Source organism: Artemia sp. Qi Xiang Cuo, chromosome 8, assembly GCF_049724085.1.
Source record: "Artemia sp. Qi Xiang Cuo chromosome 8, ASM4972408v1, whole genome shotgun sequence".
In the NCBI taxonomy this organism is placed as follows: Eukaryota; Metazoa; Arthropoda; class Branchiopoda; order Anostraca; family Artemiidae; genus Artemia; species Artemia sp. Qi Xiang Cuo.
The window spans coordinates 29,901,071-29,913,574 of NC_142801.1; the positions used below are offsets into that span (position 1 = coordinate 29,901,071).

The 12,504-nt window shown below is 35.3% G+C and overlaps 1 protein-coding gene across 3 annotated transcripts in view; it reads left to right on the forward strand.

Moving 5' to 3' along the window:
- LOC148949316 (retinol dehydrogenase 14-like) overlaps positions 1-12,504 on the forward strand; it is a 136,752-nt gene that overhangs the window by 68,090 nt on the left and 56,158 nt on the right. The window lies entirely within an intron of this gene.

Consider the following 12,504-nt stretch of genomic DNA (forward strand, 5'->3'; position numbering starts at 1 on the left):
ATAGGGTTTAGAACCCCACTCAAATTGATTTCTGCTCATTTTAAGTTTGACTTATTTTAATTTCTGTTTGTTTTGGGTTTTTGTCATGAAATTATGTTTTTGAGGAGGGCACTCCTCAAATATAAACTAAGTTTTTGATAGGAACACTCCCCTGCAGCCCTCAGGGCAAGGGTTGTAAGTTATGCCCTGGGGGCATTTAAGGTTAAAAAAGGGCTCATTCGATTGGAAATTCAAAGGGCTAGTGCCCTTTTTAATAGTCGCAAGTGATTGGAGGGCAACTACTCCCCCTTCCACGCCCACCATTTATCCAAACACATCCAATAAAATTTTGAGATACCCATTTTGTTAAAAAATAGTTGAAAGGTCTGGAAATTATATCCCCACGCAGCCCTCAGGGTAAGGGTGTAAGTAATACCCTGGGGGTATATAAGGTTTCTATTGAAAGTATTGTCGTAGAAACTTGAAAAAGGGTTCATTCGATTGGAAATTCAAAGAGCTAGTGTCCTTTTTAATAGCCGAAAGTGATTTGAGGGCAACTAACCATCCTCTCACCCCACCTTTTCCCCAAACACATCCAATCAAAATTTTTAGATAGTCATTTTGTCCAACCAACGTAGTTAAAAGTTTTAGAAATAAGGTCTTTGTGGATGATAACCCCCCTCAGAGCCCTCGGGGGAAGGGTTGTAAGTTATGCCCTGGGGACAAATGAAGGTTTGATACATTATGAACTTATCGCAACGTCCTAAAGGACTCATTTAACTGGGAATTAAAAGGCTAGTGCCTTTTTTAATAGTCGAAAGTGATTGGAGGGTACCTAAAACTCCTCTCGCGCTCGTCATTTCTCCAATCAGATTCAATCAAAATTGTGAAATAGCCATTTTGTTCGACGTAGTTAAACAGTCCAGAAATTATGTTTTTGAGGACAACCCACAGCCCTCCGGGCAAGGGTTGTAAGTTATGCCCTGGGGGCATACAAGTTTTTTTTTTTATAGAAAGCGTTGTCGTAGAAACTTCAAAAAATAATCATTCGATTGGAAATTGAAATGGCTAGTGCCCTTTTTAATAGTCAAAAGTGGTTGGAGGGCAAGTGACTCCCCCCCTCTTACGCCCACCATTTCCCCAAGCACAGCCAATCAAAATTTTGAGATAATCATTTTGTTCGACGTAGTTGAAAGTTCTGGAAATTAGGTCTGTGAGGATGACCACCCCTCCCCCAGCCCTCAGGGCAAGGGTTGTAAGTTATGCCTGGGTGCATATAAGGTTTTTATTGAAACCATTGTCGTTGAAACTTCAAAAGGGCTGATTCGACAGGAAATTGAAAGGGCTAGTGCTTTTTTAATAGTTGAAAGTGATTAGAGAGCAACTAACGCCTCTCTCACGCCTACTATTTCCCCAAACACATCCAATCAAAATTTTGAGATAGCCATTTTGTCTAACGTAGTTGAAATTTCTTGAAATTAGGTCTTTGGGGATGACAACCCCCTCATAGCCCTCAGGGCAAGGGTTGTAAGTTATGTCCTGGAGGCATATAAGGTTTTTAAAGAAAGCGTCGTCGTAGAAACTCAAAAAGGACTCATTCGATTGGAAATTGAAAGGGCTAGTGCCCTTTTTAATAGCCGAAAGTGATTGGAAGGCTTGACATTTTTATAGTAAAGATCGATGTGGGTACAATGTATTATTATTATTTTTTGTGTTTAGACCAGGGCATTTCGTATCGACGGAGTTGTCGTAGGGACTTCGAAAAGGACTCATTCGATTGAAAATAGAAAGGGGTAATGCGCTTTTTGATAGTCGAAAGTGATTGGAAGGCAACTAGTCCCCCTCCCATGCCCACCCTCCTATTTGCCCATTATGTTTAAAAACTAGATGTTGCCTTAATATTAAATCAAAATGCACTGTGTTAATGCTAATTCCCAATAAGGCATCTCAGCAGTATCCCAAGAGCGACTGAGGGTATTATGTTCCAACTTTTGGGGCTACTTCTGCTCTTAAAATTCAACCAAATCAACATAGCGTAAGTGTATCAAAGAAAGTGTATCCAAGCTATCAAAGAAAGTTAACATATTGTTTTTTTGCGAATGGTATTAAGTTTTCTATTTCAGGTCAAATAGAGGAGGGGTGAAACTAAATTAAACACTACTATTTGTGCCCAGATTTTTAAAAGGGTCTTTGTTGTTAAGAATTGTTGACAAATTTTCTCCCGCTTAAAAATAGCAAGCCAAACTATAAAGTCTTAAAAAAATGAAAACATTTAAAGTATTATTTCCTTTATCCCTGAAAAGACTATGTCAATATAAAACAAACAAAATTAATTTAAAAAACTTTGTCCACAAAATAATCTTTTCAAAGAAAAGTAAAGAACTCCATCAAACCGAAAGTGACCAAAATAAAATCAAGTTATCTACCAAGGGTGAAACTACCACAAAACCACGTCGATAAATAAATGAAACCCAAACCAAACAGGAATTGAAGCAAATAATCGAGTCAAATACAATAGGAACAAAAATTGACATGATTTGGGCCTAAAATTCCTACGACTTCCCAAGACCAGAATATAATTTTCACTTTACTGAAAAAAATACAAATGAATGTGCATTGTCAGTTTAATACACATATACTGATATTTAGTAATCAAAATGTTAATATTATTTGATTTATTAAAGTTATAAAAGTAAAAACATTCATGTTTCTTCAGTAGTTCCTCCAGGGAGTTTCCCAGGAGGGAGGAGGCAAGTGTTACCAAGGAGTTTTTTTGTATTGACGTTTAAACGGAAATATTAGGCTTTATGCTCCTTTTTAATTTATTAAAGAGTTATCTGGCAATAAACTGTAAATAGGGAGCGACTTGCGCTTACACTAACTAAAACTTTAAAAATCGTTTTGATACCAACAAATAAAAAAAAAATTAACTTCCATTGACAATTCCGAATAAATGAAGTTTTTCAAGTTTAAAGTTACCCAACAAAAGTTAAAAGCCTGAGAGAATTTGCTCCATTAACGACAGAAGGGGGAAAACTTCCACAACTATTTTCTATCATTTGCTAATTCAACTCAGCTTCAAATCCATCCTAGCTAATCTTCTGCCATTTATTTCTTTCAAATGCTTTCAATTGCTTTAGTCACTTTTTACTACGCTAAAGTGTTTTAGTACTTTTGAAAAATTAAAAAAAAAACAAGTTTTTTTTAACAGAAAGTAAGGAGCGACATTAAAACTTAAAATGAACATAAATTATTCCGTATATGGAAGGGGCTACTCCCTGCTCAACGCCCCAGTCTTTACGCTATAGTTTGAACCTTTCTCAAAACTCTGCTTTATAAAAAAAATAAAAAAAATTTATGTAAAGAGCGACGCGTTGAGCAGGGAACAGCCCCTTTCATATACGGAATAATTTCTTTTTGTTTTAAGTTTTAATGTCGCTCCTTATTTTCATTTAAAAACTTGTTTTTTTTTTGTTTCTGAACGTTTTTGAATTAATACAGGTTTTGAATTTGCTCATAGTACATGAATAATTAAAACGAAATTTGCATGTTAATTTACTTTTTTTTTTAACTAATAATAACCTTATAACAACCTAAGTTTGATTTTTGTTCCAGTTATTTAAGCTGTTTAATTCACAAAGGCTGTTTAATTAGAATAATAACCTCTTTTAAAAGACTAAAAAGAAACTTTAGCGTAAGAGGGAACTATTGAGGAGAGGCAACCCATCTCATATACGTAATATTTTCTGTTCCTGTTAAGTTTGAATGTTGCTTCTCACTTTCAGTTAAAAAAACTTGTTTTTACTTAATTACTGGTCGTTTTTTAAATAATGTACCGAAATCTAAATCCCCCTCCATGGAAAATTTCCTTCCCCCACGAAAAATTATCCCCGAAGGAAAGATTCTCCCGCGTAACTTAAATTAGCGATATTTGCGGAACTAATTTTGTAAGGCATAGTAGCAAAACGGTCAAAGAGGTTGAAGTTATGAAAATGAAAGGCACAAGTTGAGCAATTCTCCAATCACTTAAATGAATGAAAGAAAAAATCTTTAAAAGATATACGTAATAATTTATGTTCAATTTAAGTTTTAATGTTATCCCTTACTTTCAGTTGCAAAAAACTTGTTTTCTTAGAGGCAACGCTATAGCGTTGCCTCTAGTAAAGGCCATATGGCTCCAATGTTTTATTATTATAATTTATTTATTATTATTTTTTCCGTGAGGCACTTTATATGGAAGAGGCCGTCGTAGAAACTTCAAAGGGGGCTCGTTCGATTAGAAATCGAGAGTTCTAGTGCCCTTTTTTATAGTCGAAAGTGATTGGAGGGCAACTAGCCCCCCCCCCTCCCCTACACGCCCATCATTCCCCCAAACACATCCAATCAAAATTTTGAGATAAAAATTTTTTTCAGTGTAGTTGATTTCCAAATAGAAATTATGCTTTTGAGGAGGACACTCCCAAACAGCCCTCAGGGGAAGGGCTGTAAGATATGCCCTGGGGGGATATAAGGTTTTTATAGAAAGCGTTGTCGTAGAAACTTCAAAAAAGGCTCATTCGATTGATAATTAAAAGGGTTAGTGCACTTTTTAATAGTTAAAAGTGATTGGAGGGCAACTAACCCCCCCACTCTCACGCCCACCTTTTCCTGAAACACATTCAATCAAAATTTTGGGATAGACATTTTATTAAACGTAGTTTTAAGTTTTGGAAATCAGGTCTTTGAGGATGAAAACTCCTCCACAACCCTCAGGGCAAGGGTTGTAAGTTATTCCCTGGGGGTATATAAGGTTTTGTACAGACAACGTTGTAGTAGAAACTTCAGAAAGGGGTCATTTGATTGGAATAACGGATAGTTCCCCGTTTTTAATAGTCGATAGTGATTCTAAGGCAACTGACACCCCTTACACGCCCACCATTTCCACAAACACATCCAATCAAAATTTTGATATAGCCATTTTGTTTAACGTAGTTGAAAGTTCTAGAAATTATATGTTTGAGCAGGACGCTCCTTCCACAGTCTTCAGGGGCAAGGGATATAAGTTATGCCCTGGGGGCATATATGGTTCTTATTGAAGGGATGCTCGTAAAAAATTCAGAGATGGATCATTTGACTGGAAATTGAAAGTTCTAGTTCAGTTTTTTTAGAGTCAAAAGAGATTGGAGGGCAACTAGCCCCTCCGTCCACGCCCTTTTTTCCTCAAACCCATCGGATAAGAACTTTGAGATAGTTTTTTTTTAATAGTTCAAAGACCATATAACGAAAACTCATGGGTCACCACAACCCCCCAGGGCCCGAGGGCAGGTGTTGTAAGTTATGCCCTGGGGGAATATACGGTTCTTATTGAAGGGATGCTTGTAAAAAATTCAGAGATGGCTCATTTGACTCGAAATTGAAAGTTCTAGTTCAGTTTTTTTAGAGTCAAAAGAGATTGGAGGGCAACTAGCCCACCCACGCCCCTTTTCCCCCAAATGCATCTACTAAAAATTTTGAGATATCCATTAAGTTAAAAATTGCCCAAAGTCAAATAACAAAAACTCGTGTCGTCACAACCCCCAGGACCCGGGGGCAAGCATTGTAACTTATGCCCTGGGGTATATATTGTTCGTATGAAAGGGATGCTCGTATAAACTTCAGAGAGGGCTTATTTGATTGGATATTGAAAGTTCGAGCTCTTTTTTTAATAGTCAAAAGAGATCCGAGGGCAACTAGCCCCCCACGCCTTCTTTTACCCCCCAGGGCACAGGGGAAGACGTTGTAAGTTATGCCCTAAGGACGTGCATGGTTCTTATGAAAGGAATGCTCGTATAAACTTCATAGAGGGCTCATTTGATTGGAGATTAAAAGTTCTAGTTCACTTTTTAAGAGCCAAGAGAGTTAAACTAGCCCCTCCCCCCACGCTCTTCTTTCCCCAATCCCGTCCGCTATAAATTTTGAGATATCCAGTGTTTTTGAAATTTTTCAAAAATTAGATAACAAAAACTCTCCCAGAACCCGGGGGATAGGCATTGTAAGTGTTGTCTTGGGGGCTTACATGCCTCTTATGAAAGGGATGCTCGTATAAACTTCAGAGGGGGCTAATTTGATTGGGAATTGAAAGTTCTAGTTCAATTTTTAAAAGTCAAAAGATATTCGAAGGCAACTAGGACCCCCCACACACACCTTTTTTTCCACAAGACCATCCGATAAAATTTTTATAATTGCCATTTCATTAAAAATAGTTCAAAGGTCAGATAAGAAAAATCCCCGTGTCGACGGAATCCGCCAGAGCCTGGAGGCAGGCGTTATGAGTAATGCTCTAGGGGTATATATAGTTCTTATGGAAGTGATGCTCGTATAAACCTCTGAGCGGGCTCATTTGATTGGAAATCGAAAATTCTTGTGCACTTTTAAGAATTAAAAGAGATCTGAGGGCAACTAGCCTCCCTCCTCCTTGCCCTAAATGCATCAGATAAAAATTTTGAGATAGACATTTTGTTAAAAATAGTTCAAAGTTCTGATAACAAAAAACTCCGGTGTCGACACAGACCCCCAGGGCCCGGGGGTAGGCGTTGTAAGTTATGCCCTGGGGGCATATATGGTTGTTATGGAAGGGATGCTCGTATAAACTTCCTTCAAAAGTGATTGGAGGGCAGCTAGCCCCCCCGCCCACACTCCATTTATTTTTTCCCAGAGGCACTTCACATAGAAGGGGTCATCGTATAAACTTCAGAGGTGGCTCACTCGATTGGAAATCGAGAGTTCTAGTGCCCTTTTTAAGAGTCAAAAGAGATCATAGGGCAACTGGCTACACCCAAGCCGTTTTTCCCCAAATACATCTGATAAAAATTTAAGGTAGCCATTTTGTTAAAATAGTTCAAAGATCATATAACAAAAACTCCTTTAGGTATGGTCATTTCGTTAAAAAATAGTTCAAACGTCAGACAAGAAAAACTCCTGTGTAGACACCCCCCAAGGTCCGGGGCAGGCCTTGTAAGTATTTCTCTGGGGGCATATATGGTTATTATGGAAGGAGTAGAGAGGGGGGTACCAGCACTGATGTTACATAATTTATTCATGGTTTATTGATCCACTAACGGGTCAATGACACCTTTTTCAATGTCAATCAGTGGGTGTTTCTAAGCCTAATGGATACAGACGGGAGTGACGCAATATCTTCACTGATGTTACATAATTTATTCTAAGTGTATTGATCCACTAGAGGGAACAGGGTTTCTGAGAAATTGATTTACATAATTGACGGAGAATTATCGATTGATCTACGAAGGGGGATTAAGAAACAATATGGCTTCCCAGGTCTGAGAGATAAATTCAAATGAGATCAAGACAGATTGAATATATTTAACGTGGGAAATGGTTTCCTAGGAAAAACAAAAACTTTCTCACTTTAATGGATGTCAACAGCAATTTATGTCTTTTATGGTTTTTGTCAGTGAGAATGGAAAAACAGGAACTTTCTCAATTTGATGGATTATTGAGTCTAGCGGGTGACACATGACACATGACACATGACACATGACACGAGACACATGACACAAAACACATGACACATGACACGTGACACGTGACACATGACACATGACACATGAGACATGACACATGACACGTGACACATGACACATGACAAATGACATATGACACGAAACATGACATATGACACATGACGAATGACACATGACATGACATATGACACAAGAATGACGTAATCAACTAGGACAGTTGGATATCTGAGAAATTGATTAAATAATCGGTAGAACCCTATCAGAAGGTCATGACGGGAGTCCATACATGGGCATTGAATGACGTAATCGTCTAGGACAGTTGGAATATTTCAGTAGTGGTATGTCGTGGTTTACTTTGTCACATTTACATTCTCTTGATTTTTCAAAGTTCATTTTGAATTTCTTTCGTTGAAATGCAAGGGTTGGAATAATTCAGTAGTGTTTTTTTGCGGCTTACTTTGTCACAGTTACATTTTCTTGATTTTTCAAAGTTTATTTTGAATTTCTTTCGTTGAAATGCATGAGTTGGAATATTTCAGTAGTGGTTTGTTGTGGCTTACCTTGTCACAGTTACATTGTCTTGATTTTTCAAAGTTCATTTTGAATTTCTTTCATTGAAATGCAAGAGTTGGATTGTTTCAGTACTGGTTTGTTGTGGTTTACCTTCTCAGAGTTACATTCTCTCGATTTCTCAAAGTTCATCTTGAATTTCTTTCATTGAAATGCAAGAGTTGGATTATTTCAGTACTGGTTTGTCGTGGTTTACCATTTCACACTTACATTCTCTTGTTTTTTCAAAGTTCATTTGAATTTCTTTCAGTGAAATGCAAGGGTTGGAATATTTCAGTAGTGTTTTGTTGAGGTTTACCTAGTCACATTTAAATTCTCTTGATTTTTCAAAGTTCATTTTGGATTTCTTTAGTTGAAATGCAAGAGTTGGAATATTTCTGTAGTGTTATGTCGTGGTTTACTTTGTCACAGTTACATTCTCATGATTTTTCAAAGTTCATTTGAATTTCTTTCCTTGAAATGCAAGTGTTGGAATATTTCAGTAGTGTTTTGTCGTGGCTTACCTTGTCACAGTTACATTCTCTTGATTTTTCAAAGTTCATTTTGAATTTCTTTCATTGAAATGCAAGAGTTGGATTATTTCAGTAGTGTTTTGTCATGGCTTACCTTGTCACAGTTACTATCACTTGATTTTTCAAAGTTCATTTTGAATTTCTTTCGTTGAAATGCAAGAGTTGGATTATTTCAGTAGTGTTTTGTTGTGGTTTACCGTGTCACAGTTACATTCTCTCGATTTTTCAAAGTTCATTTTGAATTTCTTTCATTGAAATGCAAGAGTTGGATTATTTCAGTAGTGTTTTGTTGTGCTTTACCTTGTCACAGTTACATTCTCTTGATTCTTCAAAGTTCATTTTGAATTTCTTTCGTTGAAATGCAAGAGTTGGATTATTTCAGTAGTGTTATGTTGTGGTTTACCATGTCATACTTACATTATCTCGATTTTTCAAAGTTCATTTTGAATTTCGTTCATTGAAATCCAAGAGTTGGAATATTTCAGTAGTGTTTTGTTGCGGCTTACCTTGTCACAGTTACATTCTCTTGATTTTTCAATGTTCATTTTGAATTTCTTTCATTGAAATGCAAGGGTTGGATTATTTCAGTAGTGTTTTGTCATGGTTTACCTTGTCACAGTTACATTCTCGTGATTTTTCAAAGATCATTTTCAATTTCTTTCGTTGAAATGCAAGAGTTGGAATATTTCAGTAGTGTTATGTCGTGGTTTACTTTGTCACAGTTACATTCTCTTGATTTTTCAAAGTTCATTTGAATTTCTTTCATTGAAATGCAAGGCTTGGATTATTTCAGTAGTGTTTTGTCATGGTTTACCTTGTCACAGTTAAATTCTCTTGATTTTTCAAAGTTCATTTTGAATTTCTTTCATTGAAATGCAAGAGTTGGAATATTTCAATAGTGTTTTGTTGTGGTTTACCTTGTCACTGTTACATTCTCTCGATTTTTCAAAGTTCATTTTGAATTTCTTTCATTGAAATGCAAGAGTTGGATTATTTCAGTAGTGTTTTGTTGTGCTTTACCTTGTCACAGTTACATTCTCTTGATTTTTCAAAATACATTTTGAATTTCTATCATTAAAATGCAAGAGTTGGATTATTTCAGTAGTGTTTTGTCATGGTTTACCTTGTCACAGATACATTTTATTAATTTTTCAAAGTTCATTGTGGATTTCTTTCGTTGAAATGCAAGAGTTGGATTATTTCAGTAGTGTTTTGTCTTAGTTTACCTTGTCACAGTTACATTCTATTGATTTTTCAAAGTTCATTTGAATTTCTTTCATTGAAATGCAAGGGTTGGATTATTTCAGTACTGTTTTTTCGTGGTTTACTTTATCACAATTACATTCTCTTGATTATTTAAAGTTCATTTTGAATTTCCTTCGTTGAAATGCAAGAGTTGGAATATTTCAGTAGTGTTTTGTCATGGTTTACCTTGTCACACTTACATTCTTTGATTTTTCAAAGTTCATTTTGACTTTCTGTCATTGAAATGCAAGAGTTGGATTATTTCAGTAGTGGTTTATCGTGGTTTACCATGTCACAGTTACTTTCTCTTTATTTTTCAAAGTTCATTTTGAATTTCTTTCGTTGAAATGCAAGAGTTGGATTATTTCAGTACTGGTTTGTTGTGGTTTACTTTGTCACAGTTACATTCTCTCGATTTCTAAAAGTTCATTTTGAATTTCTTTCATTGAAATGCAAGAGTTGGATTATTTCAGTACTGGTTTGTCGTGGTTTACCATTTCACAGTTACATTATCTTTTTTTTTCAAAGTTCATTTTGAATTTCTTTCAGTGAACTGCTAGAGTTGGAATATTGCAGTAGTGTTATGTCGTGGTTTACTTTGTCACAGTTACATTCTATTGATTTTCCAAAGTTCATTTTGAATTTCTTTTGTTGAAATGCAAGGGTTGGGATATTTCAGTAGTGTTTTGTTGCGGCTTACCTAGTCACAGTTACATTCTCTTGATACATTCCCTTGACACAGTTACATTTTCTTGAGTTTTGTTAGGTTAGGTTAGATCAAGTTAGGTTAGGTTAGCCTACGTACGCGCGCGTACGTAGGCTAACCTAACCTAACCTAACTTAACCTAACCTAACCTAACTTAATCTAGTCTAACCTAACCTAACAAAAATCAAGAAAATGTAACTGTGTCAAGGTAAAGCACAACAAAACATATTTCAACGAAAGAAATAAACTTTGAAAAATCAAGAGAATGTAACTGTGACATAGTAAACCATGACAAAACACTACTGAAATATTCCAACTCTTGCATTTCAACGAACGAAATCCAAAATGAACGTTGCAAAAATTAAGAGAATGTAACTTTGACAAAGTAAACCACGGAAAAACACTACTGAAATATCTCAACTCTTGCATTTCAACGAAAGAAATCCAAAATGATCTTTGAAAAATCAAGAGAATGTAAGTGTGGTAAGGTAAACCACGAGAAAACACTATTGAAATATTTTAACTCATGCATTTCAATGAAAGAAATCCAAAAGGAATTTTGAAAAATCAAGAGAATGTAACTATGACAAGGTAAACCATAACCAAACACTACTGAAATATTCTAACTCTTGCATTTCAATGAAAGAAATTCAAATGAACTTTGAAAAATTAAGAAAATGTAACTTTGACAAGGTAAACCACGACAAAACACTACTGAAATAATCCATATCTTGCATTTCAATGAAAGAAATTCAAAATGAACTTTGAAAAATCAATATAGTTTAACTGTGACAAGGTAAACCACGACAAAACACTACTGAAATATTCCAACTCTTGCACTTCAATGAAAGAAATCCAAAATGAACTTTGAAAAATCAAGACAATGTAACTGTGACAAGGTAAACCACAACAAAAAACTACTGAAATATTCAAACTCTTGCATTTCAATGAAAGAAATTCAAAATGAACTTTGAAAAATAGAGAGAATGTAAGTATGACAAGGTAAACCACGACAAAACACTACTGAAATATTCCAACTCTTACATTTCAATGAAAAAAATTCAAAATGAACTTTGAAAAATCATGAGAATGTAAGTGTGGCAAAGTAAACCACAACAAAACACTACTGAAATATTCCAATTCTTGCATTTCAATGAGAGAAATTCAAAATGAACTTTGAAAAATCAAGGGAATGTAACTGTGACATGGTAAACCACGACAAAACACTACTGAAATAATCCCACTCTTTCATTTCAATGAAAGAAATTCAAAATGAACTTTGAAAAATCAAGAGAATATAACTGTGACAAGGTAAACCACGACAAAACTCTTCTGAAATATTCCAACTCTTGCATTTCAACTAAAGAAATCCAAAATGAACCTTGAAAAATCAAGCGAATGTAACTGCGACAAGGTAAACCACTACAAAACACTACTGAAATATTCCAACTCTTGCATTTTAATGAAAGAAAACCGAAATGAACTTTGACAAATCAAGAAAATGTAAATGTGACAAGGTAAACCACAACAAAACACTACTGAAATATTCCAACTCTTGCATTTCAACAAATGAAATTCAAAATCAACTTTGAAAAATCAAGAAAATGTAACTGTGAAAAGGTAAACCACGACAAAACACTACTGAAATGTTCCAACTCTTGCATTTCAATGAAATAAATTCAAAATGAACTTTGAAAAATCAAGAGATTGTAACTGTGACAAGGTATACCACGACAAAACACTACTGAAATATTCCAACTCTTGCATTTCAATGAAATAAATCCAATACGAACTTTGAAAAATCAAGAGAATGTAACTGTGACAAGGTAAACCATAAAAAAACACTATTGAAATATTCCACCTCTTACATTTCAATGAAAGAAATTCAAAATAAACTTTGAAAAATCAAGAGAATTTAACAGTGACAAGGTAAACCTCAACAAAACAGTACTGAAATATTCCAAATCTTGCATTTCAGTGAAAGAAATCG